Source organism: Notothenia rossii (assembly GCF_949606895.1).
Source record: "Notothenia rossii genome assembly, chromosome: 9".
Taxonomy (NCBI): Eukaryota; Metazoa; Chordata; class Actinopteri; order Perciformes; family Nototheniidae; genus Notothenia; species Notothenia rossii.
In genome coordinates, this window is record NC_136907.1 from 58397142 (window position 1) to 58411944 (window position 14803).

Here is a 14803-nt window from a genome sequence, read left to right on the forward strand (position 1 = left end):
GGGTGAGCTGACCAATCAGAGCACAGTGGGCTCATAGGAGGGGGGGGCAGGAGCTCCAACAAGGCGTGTAGGACAGAGAGTGAATACACATACTATACAGAGATGCTGTATGAGAAACCAATGTGAATTTGGAACATTGAACAATGTAAATATATTCTAGTATTCCTCAACAATGGAATTATGATCAGTAGAAATGGCCATGACATGGGACCTTTAAGATACGATAAAATAAGATAATACAGACCTTTATTAATCCCCTCGGGGTTTAAAGCAGCAACAGAATTAGAGCGAAAAGCAGTACAGTACAGATTCACACAAGGAAAATTAAAGATACAATTAAAATTATATAAGTAACTGGTAAAAACAAGAAATGAATTAAATGAACATACATATTTGAGTCTGGATTGTAAAATATATATACATACTTTACTATATGACTGATGATTCAAGTGGTAATTGTACTGTTAAGCTTTGATGTCTTTCACAAATAAGTTTAAAACACCTTGACGTTAGACCGTTGTCTTTCTGAACTAAGAAGAAAGTCAGAGGGAAAACAGATCTACTCGCAGCCTGTGAAAATATGGGAAAAGTCTCTTGTGACTTTGACTATCAGCTCATAGGCAGGAAACACTGATACCAGACGACTGGGCCAGGTCACATGACCACATCCATTTTGCTCATTTTAGCTCTGATTTAAATGACTTATGAACCTGTTTCCGGAGAGGAGTGATGCTGCAGCATACACACTAGCACCTGTGGGTGTTGAGGATCTGGCGTGGGAACAAGATGGACAGATGAAGGGCGTCGAGCCTGCCCTGAGGACAAGTTAGCAGCGGGGACACAGACAGAATCATCCAGAAACCGGAGAGGAAATGAGACAACGAGAGGGGAGAGAGTCAAAGAGGGAGCGAGAAAGGCGAGAACAGTGTCAGAGAATGTTGCCAAGAAGCAGGATATGGATCAAAGTCAAGGCAATTTTAAAGCACACAGCCTGTGGAAACGCAAGGGAAAGACAGCAATTGTCAGTTTGAATATAAGACCATATCTCTCCTTTGAAATAGAGAAAAAGAGAACAGTTTTCTTGGCAGTTTTATTCTACTTTTTCTTTTTATCTAGCCCCATTATTTGCATTTTTAAGGTTACTCAAAGTGATATTTTAGAAAGAGTGACAGCAGAGATAACATGCGGACATGATTGTAACTTGAACCCGTAAGGTTACATGTGCAGTATGTGCAATTTACTACCTCGCCATGCTGAATCTGATGCTACCCAGCTGGGAACTCAGAATTAGATACGTTGTGCAATTTGGAAAATGTCAAAAAGAGTTATGAAAATGTCACGGTGACAGCACAAAGCGAGAGAAGACAGGAGCAATTTGCCACTGGAAAAGGGTTTAAAAAAAATAGTGAGTGCCTCTCAGTCCAAAAATCAAGCTGTCATTTAAAGTAAGAAACATAAATGAATATGTGTTTATGACTTCCTGCCTCTACTCAAATTATCAACCCTTTTTATGTGATTTGAGAGGTACAAGGCACAAGGATTATGGGAAAAATATAATTTGCCAATTTCATTTAAGCAATGGTGTGAGCAAAACAACAGTATTATAACAAATCTTAGTGGAAACTGATTTAAAAATGATAGAATGTGCAGTTAAGAGCAGATAGGCACAAATGAAAAAGGATTTTAATCAGTCATTTGCATAAAAAAGAAAATCACTTTTCAAACATTTTAGGAATTCTGAGGCTTAATGGAAAAAAGCTGGGTTGCTCATGTTAACTTAAATTGGCAAAAGTGGAGCTTATTAGCAAAAATGGTTTGCTCAATATGCATAGTCAAGGACATTAACAAATGACACCATGGTACGGACCTACTTCTGCACTAAATCTGCAGGAACAGTGGTCAAAAAGGAGAGCAGTCATTTGGTTTGTAGTGATTACATTTTCAGCACTTTGAAAGACACTGATGAAGTTCTCCATTCAAATGAAACAGCGACTACACTATGGTATCTACAGGACATGACACAATTACATTTTTTTTTAAAGAATACTGAATATGGGCTTTATAGATATACATTTTTCTTCAATCATTAACACACTGAAGGTTAGCTTAATCAAGTATGTGTTAAGTTTTCATTAACGCACTTAATGCCGTTTAATTAACAATGGATCACATGTATGAGCATGCAGGCATACTTTTCACCTGACTTTATTCTAAACAACTGAAACAAAGTTTGAAGGAGTGTAAATATTGACAGATTGCCAGCAAAAGGACAAAACAAAACATATCAAGCAGACATTGAACAAAATTAGCTAGCAATTGATCATATGCTAACTTGTCAGGGACATACACTAAAGAAGGCCATCCCATATCAAATGTATGTGTTGTTGTTAAGTTCTACACCTAAATAGCAAAGAAAAAACCTATAACCTATAATTAAATATGATGTCATGCTAGGCTGTGAAAATAAGTTTTGCTCAATCAATTTATTATAATTTAAAAATCAATTTAGGGACCATAAAAGACTTTTACCCCTTCCGTCTCTAAAGTGACTCAAGTTCAAAGTCACTTCGATCTAGGCAGCATCCTCCCATATGTTGTATATTTCATTCTTTGACACCGCCAAAAACAATGAAAATCCAGGTATTAATTTCACTGGCTGTCACCTAAGATGTATAGTTGTGTATTTTACTCCCATTGTCTGTGAAATAAAGAGGGATTCAAAGCATGCAATTCGCACTTGCTGGGTTGCAGTTACTTGTGAGTGAAATATAATGCTCCCTGTGTAGTCATCGGCATTGATTAAAAGTGAAAAAAAGAAAGGGAAATGTGTCTGAAAAGCATCCGTCGTCGACAGTCAAGGGGAAAGGGAGAGGTATGCTAGAGCACTGATCTGTCTGGGGGGGAGGGGGGGGGGGGGGGGGCAATGGATGTGGTTGTAGGGGTATCACAGAGGTGGATGGCTCCCTTGATTTAAATACATTTGAGTTTGTATAATCAGGCGTTAAATTGCTTTTTATGTTCCACTCAAACAGGCGGGACTTCCTATCTACTTACTTTAGCTTTTTCTTATGACACATGTTTAAATCCATTGGTATTTTGTTTATATACTTTTGTGTCAGAGAGTGGATAGAAATTGTTTTTTATAATCTTGTAAAATAAATAGAATAGTTATGAAGCATGTTTTTACCAAATCCAATTATATATTTTTAAAGAGGCCCAATGCTTTTTGTCCTTTACCTTTTTGTATAGTGTGTTACGGTATACAGGTTTGTGTGCATGTAAAGCTTAGGCTAAGAATCCAAAAGTTCCCTCCAGAGGGAGTTTCTCTCCCTCTCACTCTCCCCCCGCCCTACCAACCCTTCATTGGACTCCTTTGATTACTTCCTGAAAATAATGACATCACTATGTAACACTCACTGGTCTATTGGGTAGCTCCCCAACACATTGTACATGGTGGGTTAAGGAGCAGTACATCTCTAAACTGTTGACCAATCACAACATTGCTGGCCAGCTAACCAATCGGAGCAGACTAGGATCTGGTTTCAGACAGAGGGTGAAAAGAGGTGCTGCAGCACAGGCAGTATGAGAACAATAAAGAGCTTTATGAACATTAAACCATGTAAACATGTCACAGTAGAGGCACAAAATACAAATATCAAGCTGAAAATGAGCATAAAAGGGCCATTTTATTACAAAATACATTTGTTGTGTGTTCTTGTTGATACAAATCTTGTTAAATGTAGAGCATAGTTAAGGAATGTTAAAATGTAATAACTAAGCATAACTTTTAAAGAGTATATTCAATTTCAAGCAGCACTATTGTTTCATTCATCCCTGCCTTGACTAGAACAAGATGTCAAATGTCAAGTACCTCAAATGGCTCTCAATCAAATCTTCCTCAGTGACAAATGTAATTCAAACCCATCAACCTGCATTAGCGGTGATGCGTGGAGGGGGCTAATACAGAGCAAATGGAAAAAACTGTTTAATGTCAGGCATTACTTGGAATCAAAGTGAGGACTAAGTGGACTGTGTCCTCTTATAGAGCCAATAAAACCAAACATCGGAGCATGCCAGCGCTCCAGACCCATAATCCACTTACTAACGGATGAGGATGATGTTATAATGGCACTGGTGCTTCTTATGACTTACACTCCTGTCATGTAAGTCCTGAATGGAAGAGAGAAGACATGGCCTTTCTCAGTGGGACAGACCAGGCATGGTATTAGAGCCGAGCTATCAATCTGTCACTTAGTCTCAGGATGTGAGGCATTTGGACGCAGCGAGTCGGAAAGATTGGGACTATCTGACAGCTACAAGATAGCAAAAGGAAGTTTCTGGATTCGAATATAATCATGTTTATCGTAGCCAAAGGGTCGATGATTAGATTTGATAGCAAGTTACAATATTAATGATAGAAATTGACAGTTTTGATGTATGGAATTACCTCATGAATTTCTTATATATGTCTATGCTGTCTAAGACCTATATTAAATACTTGCAAGGAAATTAAAGGAATCTTGATTATTAACAATATACTTTATGATCTAGATCTGATTTTGACATTGAACTGATGTGAAAGTCACAACCCCATTTCCCAAACGTCACACAGGGTTTTCTTTACTGGAAAATTAGTATTAATGACAGAACGGGTTTGAATCATTTGATTCAATTTGGTTTGTTTCATAAAAGCTAATAAGGCATGAAGCCATGATAGCGCTTGAGCCTTTGTGGTGAGAATACATTAATTTAAGACCATGTAAACTCTTATTCTTTTTCAAAAGCTGAAAACACATTAGCTTCCTTACGAGTTTGCCCTAATGTAGTTCATCATTACAGGGTTGTGCTGCTTTTAAAGCCTTATGTTAAATGTTCTATCAGATTATACTTAAGCAGCTTTTATATTATTCTGATTGCATACATTATTGTGAGTTAAAAAATAAAACAGCCCAGGAGGCAGACTATGTGAAGTCATTTACCCGCAGAGCTGGAACAAACGTATACTTTGGCACTTAAGGGAGGATGCACGGGTGAAGTTCAGGGATGTTCACATCCTAGAGGAACGGTAATGATGGTTGGTTTTCTTAGCCATAACAATCGTATGCGCATACAAGACATTTGAATATACTGTGTGTTCTGAAAAGTATTATTTCCTGCATCAGCGTGTCCTGGTTGGTTCTGTTGTGAGCCGACAGGGCTGATGTGTGTAATTTTGACACCATCTTTTGTGATTTCTCTGGAGGGCACCACAGTAAAAAAACGTTCAAACTAAGCACTTAAAAATAGTATTATAGATCCTCAAATGCTTTCGTTAACATTCGATAGGATCAGTTTTAACTCATCTTTAGTGTGTACTTACTAAGGTCATTGCAATTTCGGTCGCACCCAGGAAACACCATTTTGAGAGTCTGCATGACTTATTTATGGTTTAAAACAAAGAAAGTTTCATTTAGCCAGCACAAATAAAATAGCTTTTTTTTAAGAAGGGGAGCAGAATACAGAGCTTGCCCCCAAATTGTGACTCTTGACAAACAGTTGAAATGTTGTGTACAATTACAACCCTAACAGGAAAACAAAACCTTGGTCCTTTCAAATACAGCTGTAATGCCACATACTATTAGATATACCTTTGTTTTACCTCATAGTTCATCCGTCTGCCACTAACTACCTGTGAAGCACAAGCCCTGGCAACGTTTCAATGCATAGAGTGACCCAGCTATTGGCCATACTGACATTAAGGTCTTAAAAAAGAGTGTCCCGGGTGTAATGAATAGACCAGTTAACAGAATAATCCTGGTAACCTGTGATAGACTGTTCACAACTTGGCAGAAAAGTGTCTGAAAAGCTTGGTCCCCGGGTGATTTCTCATTCTTACAGCAACCATAAGAAGGGTATTTCTACAGGGGAGGAAATAATGATCCTAGTAGTATTAGTGGGAATCGTGTTGCTGCCATATTTTAGCTGACATCAAATGTACCTGAAACACTGAAGGTGTGTTAAAGATCAAACGTAGGAAGATCTAACCATAAGGTCTGAATTATTCAAGCAGGCTTTCGATATCAGCCAGGTTACTGATGACAAGTACATTATTATTATTATAGTTATAATAATCTGAAACCCCAAATTGCCACGAAAAAAAAGGAAAAGATTATAGAAAAGAGGAAACCGGTAAGTAATACAAGTCTTGAAGGTTTCAGATGAGATAAATTTAAATTAATACATTACAAAGCAATAAATAACACTACAATAAATTATAATATCTAACATTACACTTCAAATAAGAACTTTGAGTTATAATGCCACTAATCGCACTGCCTGATGCCTTAACACAATTCCTTCAGGGATTAAGCAAACAACATTTATTTAGAGAACAAGACAAGGGTAGTCTGTTGATGTGTGCTATGTTTATTTTATGTGTGTGTAAAGTGTGGGGGGGTGTGCATGTGTTTGCTCTGTGTTCTGGGGTGAAGTGGGTGCATGGATTTAAAAAAGGTGATGTGGTGGGAAGAAAACCAAACTGATCAAACAAGGGGTAATACAAATACTCAGCATACAATGGAGGCAAAGCAAATGTCTATCGTCACATGGTATAATCTTTGAAAATGTTGACCTTTGAAATTACAGGTTTGTTATGAGCCAAACAACAGTTCAAACATATCTAATTTTTATCCCCTTAACTGTTTTTAGTGATAAAGGGAATATTTTATAAATATACACTATGTAGAGCAATGTGCAGAAGAATTTATTTATTGAAATCAAAATGAGAACAAGAGGTCCTGGTTGCTGCTGCATCCCAATATTACGATATATTTACGTCATTTCAAGAAAAAAAAAAAAAAGTTAAAGTACCCACGTTTCGCAGTCCTTGTCACGCGCGTCTTTTGTTTTTGTTCATCTTGAAAAACACTCAAGTTGTTCTAATGGTTTCTAATGATATTTGGATTGTGTCCTACATTATCTTGCCTGTATCGATTTGCTACAGAAGGAAGGATTGTACCGGACTAAACCAGCCTATGAAGCAATACAAATACTAATGTTCACAGCGGCAAACAGTCTGCTTTTGTCATGACTGAAGTCTCTCTGCTGCTAAAATGTTCTTTTCTTGACTATTCCTCGAATGTTAAAAAGACATACAGCTATAATTCTTTTTTACCTAATATATTTACAAGTTTGTCTTATATTCTAAACAGTTCCATATTGGTTGATGAAGTATTGATTGTAGCCTTCACATGTGATTTACATGAATTATTAACACCAAGTATCCCTTTTATGCTATAACATACCTTATCAATCCATAACTGTGTACTATATTGTATATTAAGCATGTTTTAGCATGAGTATGTGTATTCGTTCATCATATATTCAATATCAGAGGGCTGAATGTTCAACTATAGTAATAGCGACTATTGTTCCCAAAGTATCAGCAGCACAAATCCAAAACTAATTTCTATGCTTGTTCAGGTGAGACTAATTCATTTGTTGGCAGGGAATGGGAAGCAGCAATTCATTTCCCTACACATTCTCAGAAAATGTGAAATATGCGTTAGAATGCAAGGGAAATAATAGCTTATGAGCTCTGTGTGAAACCCTATGATATTCAATTGCTGCTAGAGGAGGGAATCCTGACGGTTGGGACAAGATGTTCTGTTTCATCTGGACACGAAGAACAGAAGGTCATGTGCATTTCAAAGGAGCTTACATTATGTGTCATGCATAGGATCATTGTCAAGCGACTGCTAATTATTCTGTTCATCATCTGTTAAGGCAGATAGGAAGGGCAGAAGTGCGTCAGACTTTGTGTCAAAAGGTGGCAGAAAAAAATAATGGCTTTTTTATTCTATATTGACGTGAGTGGCCATGAAGCAAAACCTTATCAGGAACCTATGGCAGCAGCTGGAAGTTGAAATAAAATAAACATGAAAGGAGAAACATTTGTACTGCCACAGCAAATGCTGTTCTTTCTGTCATTCAGTGTTTCTCTGTAAAATAAATGAATTTGAATCCTTTCAAAGTGATACATTTTTCTTTAGTATAAAGCCAATGCCATGTCATGTACATTTTTAAAGTAAAAATAAAACATCCACACAGTATGTTAACATGTCTTCAACTGTGAAAGTCAGATTGTCTGAAAGCACGCCATCTGCTTTTAAAGACAACGACCCTCGCTTCAATCCCAACACAGAGGAAACGATTTGATGCTGACGCCATATTAAGTCAGACTTACTTTCCCCGCGGGCTCACTGAGACACAGCGTGATGTGCAACACAGACACAACACAAGATTTGAAGAAACAAAGTCATAGAAAAATGTTCTGGTGCATCCCTGACATCATGGCTTGTTAGTTTGGTCCTGTGTCCAAACTGTTCTTTTTCAGTAGACTCTGATGGCCCATTAGAGCTCCATACTGTAGAGCGTACATGTGGATTACATGAAAGATTGGAGGGTGGGGGCACAGTGAAACAACATAGTTAGCTTGGCAAAAAAAAAGGCATGGTGAAGGCTTAAAGCTGCATTACTCAACAACACTGCAGGCTGCAAAAAAAGCTGAAAGCACAGCAAATTCGTGTTTAATGTGAACGTCTTGATTAGTTTCAGTCTGTGGCTCTAAGTATGGCTTTATTGTTTTGTGTTTTACATTTGTTTTATGAACTATCGATTTTGTCTAAATGCATATACAAGTGATGTACAGCACTTTGGTCAACTCTGTTTTTAAATGTGTATATAAAGACAGTTGGACTGGATACATTTATTTGCCTTTCTGGCGACGTATTTAAAGCAATTTTTACTCTAAAGACAAATGTCTTAGAGCTGATAAATGCTCCGGTTTGAGAAGACATGACACTGCACTGCTAAGCATGTCGAGTAAAGAGTGCACCAACATTCCCTATAAGTAGGAGGGATACAATTTGGAGGAGTAAATGTTAACTGCTCCTGGAACTGCTAATGCTTTGATTAATTTACATGTGGACTAGCTTGGATAGACTTTCAATCAATCATGTATTAATGACCACACAATTGTGGTCGATGGCATTTGCTTTCCGTACAGCAAGGTAGTGTTCATCCCTTAAAATGTAGACGAATATCATCTTACATTAGACACCTAACGTAGACAACAGACATTATTTACAAATTGCCATAATGAGTAATATTCAATCTATTGATCTAAATTCTCCCACACCACGCCGCTCCTCCGCTCCCTTCACTGGCTTCCAGTAACTGCTAGAATCCACTTAAAGACAATGGTACTTGCGTACCATGCTGCGAATGGTTCTGGCCCTTCCTACATCCAGGACATGGTTAAACTGTACACCCCAGCACGTGCACTCCGCTCTGCATCAGCCAAACGGCTCGCTGCACCCGCACTGCGAGGGGGATCCAAGTTCCCATCAGCAAAAACACGAATGTTTGCTATCCTGGCTCCAAAATGGTGGAATGAGCTTCCCATTGAAATCAGGATGGCAGAAATCTTACACATCTTCCGGCGCAGACTGAAAACTCATCTCTTTCGACTCCACTTCGAGCGATAGAATTACTAACAAAGCACTTATATACTAATAAAGGACTGGCTGATCTAAAGCCAGTTGAGTAGCACTTGAAATGTTTTAGCTCTATGAAACCTGATGTACTTATATGATTCTGTTTTCTTCAAGTTTGTATTTTGTTGGTCGAACGCACTTATTGTAAGTCGCTTTGGATAAAAGCGTCAGCTAAATGCAATGTAATGTAATGATACCAAGGTTTTAACAAACCAGTCATTTGATTCATGTTAAAGACGGATTAGTGTAGTTTGCATTGAAGTTTCTCAGCTAAAACTCAGAATTATCTTTTGTTTTGTAAAAAGACCAAGCCATGGTGTCTGTGTCAGAGATCCAGCAGGACTACAAAGGGGCCATGCTCTGGTGGGTGTGCCTCCCTGACAGCCCACGGGGAAGCTATGGATTGGTGTTACTCGGTCGGGAGGCTTTAGAGAAAACACACCATGTTGTGATGCTCAGAGAGCGGCTCTGGAGGCCGCGATTCGGCCGAGGCTGCTGCTTTACAAGTGGTCAGGGCTGCATTGATTTAAGGTTTATACGATCAATGCTATCAACACGGGTTTTAGGAGGGTCACGACATGAATGTCAATATCCCACGAGCTATGCTGGGTCACAACAATCATCTTTCCCATAAACTGAATGGCGCTTCTTATTGTTGTGTTGGTGTGTCCATGTGGCGCCCTTTCCAATGATTCATTTGCCATATTATTTTAAAGATCACCAAAGAATTATCACACTTCAAATTGTGAACTGAACTGTGGTACAAATCAAAGTGCTACCACTATAACTGCTGTAAACTGTAAACAATAAAGCTCGATGTAATGCATTATTATATACATTCAGTCCCAGTAACACAATGTTTAAAAAAGATATTAGAAAGGAAAGGCAATGTTTAAATAACAATTATTCTTTCTGACAAACTACAAACCCTTTTGTGGTAGCTAGTCATTTATTTATTTGTTCAAAATTTGTGGTATACTCTTTATAATGTGCTTATGGCAGTTCAACCATGTCATGACATAAAGCCGGTTCCTGTCATGTTATACTGTACATCTGATTTTAATTTCTTCCAACATCTGTCATCAAAGTTTTGAAGAACTTGTGTTAGGAAATCCTCCTTCTCTTTGGTGCTGCTAAAATGCAGGAGATTTGTTTTTTTTGGCTCGGGTTCTAGCTGTTTGACAAAGGTTGGAAACTTTCTTGACATTGTCCCAGATCCATATCATTATAATTGACTTTATTTGTCGCCTTCGGCAGTGCCAAGGTACTGGCAACTCTCTAACTACCAGTCCTTACTCTTGTCATGTCTGTACTGTAATTCTATTCTACCAGTATGATGCTTACTCTGTAATCACAACATTTATTCCATGTCTATATCTGTTCAGAGAGAGATCACTTATCAGTTGCCCTTCCTTAGGGTTTTTGAAATTTGTTGAAGGGTTGTTTGGGAAGTACTTTCCTAACCCAAGAGAACAATTAAGGAGAGGGTTTTGTATGCTGTGCAGATTTGAAACCCCCTGGAGGTATATTTTTTATTTGTGATATTTGGTAGGATTAATAAAACAGAAGTGGACTTGCTGTAGAGCAAATGAGTCCATATAAGCAGTAAAAGTGATTTAAGATTATTTAGAATTTAGAATTACTGAACATTCTCTGGAAAAAGACAACCTATGTTGTGATAAACACTATGACACACGGGACCAGAATCGATAGATTGTGTAGTGAAATATGTGTACAAGTTATTTACTTCCAAAGAAAGAGGATTCAGTGTTACTATCTATGGCAGTACTTCTGTTGAGGTTCAAATTTCGCGGAACAAAGCATACTTAAACAAAAGAGCTGCCTGACATTAACATCAGAAGTTATACGGCTCTGACAGATTAACTGCTCACCTTGCCACAGCAAACTAGTTACCAAATGTAGCCACATTGCCCTATCTGATCCCTAGACAGGAAAAGGGACTGTGTGTAGTGTTGTGGGCCAGACCTGCAGTATTTAAAATGACTGAAGAGAGTATGCATTATATGTTGTTATTTGTTAACTTTGTGTCATTGGATGTCTACATTATTGTTTGACATGTGAAAAAGAAAAAAGTTCCTTTCTAATACACAAAACATTGAATCCAACCCCAAGGCTTGAAGAAAATGTATTGATCTTCAAAATGATGTATATGATTTTCAGTTTGGATACCTCTGTTTTGTGAGTGAACTTTGGATTGATCCATTGAGGCCCGGTGAAAAATCATAATCCAATTAAAATTCAAAAGGGGAGAATTGTGAATCGGAATGATGAACTAGAGCTGAAGAGTCTTAAGGGATAAACAAATCAAGCTTAGGTGAATATGTTATGCAGTTTTTAAATATATAGACGTTATATTTGTCTTCATTTCGAGTTTTGGTATTCACCTTGTAGCTGTCTCTGCCTGTAAGGTTCATGCTGAAGTAGAGGCGATGTGTTTGAACTGCCAGTGCTTCACCTGGTGTAGGTACAGGCAAACACAAGGTAAGTCATCTATTATGGATGACCATGCGCGGCAAGTGGAGGACAATGTGGTCACCTTGTTTGATACGAATGCTCAGGGAGAGGCTTTGAACCCTGCATGAGGAAAACTCCAACTTAAAAAAAGTGAACTTAAGAAATAATAAATAAAATAATAAATTAATAAATTGCTCAACTCTTCATTCTAATTTTCTTTTAAACTCATTTTGTAAAATCCAATGAAAATTGAAAAGCGTTTGATGCTTACGTAAGATTATCACCTGGCTGGAGGTCTTGGTGCTTTTCTGGCATCAGACCCTTACCTCTTGGTGCAGTTGATTGAACCTGATTCACCTTTAGGATTAGGCCCATAATAAGTCTGGCTTGTCTTCAAGCCTAAAAATGCTGGAGTCCCAACTCCTCCATAAGGCATAAACAGTCTCATGGTGGGCACGGTGGCCAGGCAATGACCTGTGGTAGATTAGACGTTCTGCTTACCGGCTGAGTAAACCTGGCTGGGGTACGCATAACTAAAGCCATGTCATGTGTCGGATAAAAAACATGTTTAAAGCACAATCTTGAGGTAAAAGTTAACAATGTTTCTACTTTTAAAAATGTGTTTTAATTTTACAGGACAACTCTTCTATTCATCACAAAACCTAACATACTCAAATTGATATCATGCAGTCTGAAATGGGTACCACTTTACAATAAGACTACCCTTATAAAGGATTCATAAAGGGTTTATAATTAAGTTGTAAACACTTCATTAATCATTAAGAACCATTTATAAACCTGTTCTAACATAATTTTCATACATCAACACAGGTTCACTATTTGGCAAGATGACTAAGCCTTATATTGGCACTAGCTTACTTCATCTTCTTCATCAGCCAGCATCCTTGGTATCTGTTATTCACTGAGTTGATTCTCACCCCCTTCCACCTTGATGTATCTTGGCATCTCCTTATGACCATTTATTTATGAGTTACTAACATTTATAACTGCCAAAAGGGAGCCTTGTAAAATGTAAAACACATTCCCATGTATTAATGAGTTACTACCATTTATAATGTGTTAAAGTTATATTAAGCCTTAAAGTTATCCATACATTAGGGCGTGGTCACATTGAGTGACAGGTCATTCCAATGACTGCTGCTGTTAGCTTTCTGCTCTGCTAGCAGCTCAGTGATGCTACAGGGGCTCAGTCTGCTCAGCTCATCGGGGGAACATAACTTGAACTTGTCCGTGTTTGTTGTGCTGGTGCCTTGTGGACTATTCTTCATGCTTATATTGGACTATTGTGACTCGCTTTGCGGTTAAAACAGACGGTGCATGAATGCAGTTTTATGGTAAGTGAAATTTGAGTACTTTATTTATGTGTTGCTTATGTTTTTAGTCAGCTAACGTTAATGAATGTTAAGGCTTGGGTTAGCACAGTGGCTCTCAAAGTGGGGGGCGGAGAGGCATGACAGGGGGGGCGCGAGAGACCAGGAGGAAAAATGGTTATAAAAAAGAAAAGTAAAAAAAAAGAAAATCATATTTTGAAAAATGATTGATTCGAAAATAATATGATACAGTACAGTACTATTACGTCTGGGTCTCTGTGTTTTTATTAAAGCTCGGCCCTGTGTGTGTGTGGAACGAGCCATTTTGTGTGCGTGCGCAAGCGAGAGAGAGAGAGAGCGCACCGGTACCGGAGATCGTTTTTGTTAGCTTCTGGTGCTAGTGAGCTACGCTAACGGATATAAGGAGTTTTTTCAACAACAAAGTGGAGGAGAGTCCTCTCCTGAGAGACTCAGTGAGCTAAAGGACTCTCTCAGTGTTATCTCAGTGGGTCTCAAACGTCTTGGTCACCATTAATGTAAACAATTATTTCCGAGGCCCCACATTTATATGATCATTATAGTTATAAAAAAATAAGAGAATAAATTAAAAACAGGTATGAAATACTATATGACATCAAAAAAACAATAAAGTTTAAAAGGGGAGTGATTTGTAAAATATCCATAAAGAAAAAGTAAATCTGTTTACAGTTCTGTTTCAAATGGGTGTTGAGAGATGTATCCATAGATCTCTTAATTTTGCTCTCAAAGTGCACCAGATTGATGCTTTTAACTTCAATATTTAAAAATCTTCCCAGGGGAGCTTGCCCCCGGACCCCCCTATGTGAGGTCCACACACCACCTATAAAAATAGGACTTTACCCCTGCTTACACCTATATGCCGTGAGCTGATTATCAAGCCTTCATTGTAACAGTCCCGGGTACACTGTGTGTCTGCGTGGAGAGTGTTGCAGTAGAAAATTCCACCGTAGCGACCGGTACATTAATGGGAAACCCTGAAAGCACCCTCTATGAAACGTCAAGCTACCCCACAGCACCCCCAAAATAGAATCTCTGGCGCCGCCACTGAGCCTGACTATTTGTGTTGGGGGGGGGCCCGACTTTTTTTTTTCTCCAAAGGTGGGGCCTGACAGAAAAAGTTTGAGAACCACTGGGTTAGCATGTAGTAAGCAAGTGGTAGCTACATCTGTGCTAATGATGCTAATCGTAGTGTCCAAGTTAAAACGTAATAGAGAAGTGTTAAGCATTAAGTGGGATAATACTGTAGAACAAACGGCTTCTGTTTGAGGTTGGTAAAATAAGGTCATCCTTGTAAGTTAGAGAGATATTTTATTATGATTATTTTTTAAATTGTATTTCTAGTGCAATATGATTCACGATATCAGAAGTATTGATCCTATATTTATGATATTTCTCATTATCATGAAATAATACATAAACTGA

The 14803-nt window shown here is 38.1% G+C and overlaps 1 protein-coding gene across 10 annotated transcripts in view; it reads right to left on the bottom strand.

The window, feature by feature from the left end:
• Positions 1-14803, bottom strand: part of astn1 (astrotactin 1) — a 474928-nt gene that overhangs the window by 366105 nt on the left and 94020 nt on the right. The window lies entirely within an intron of this gene.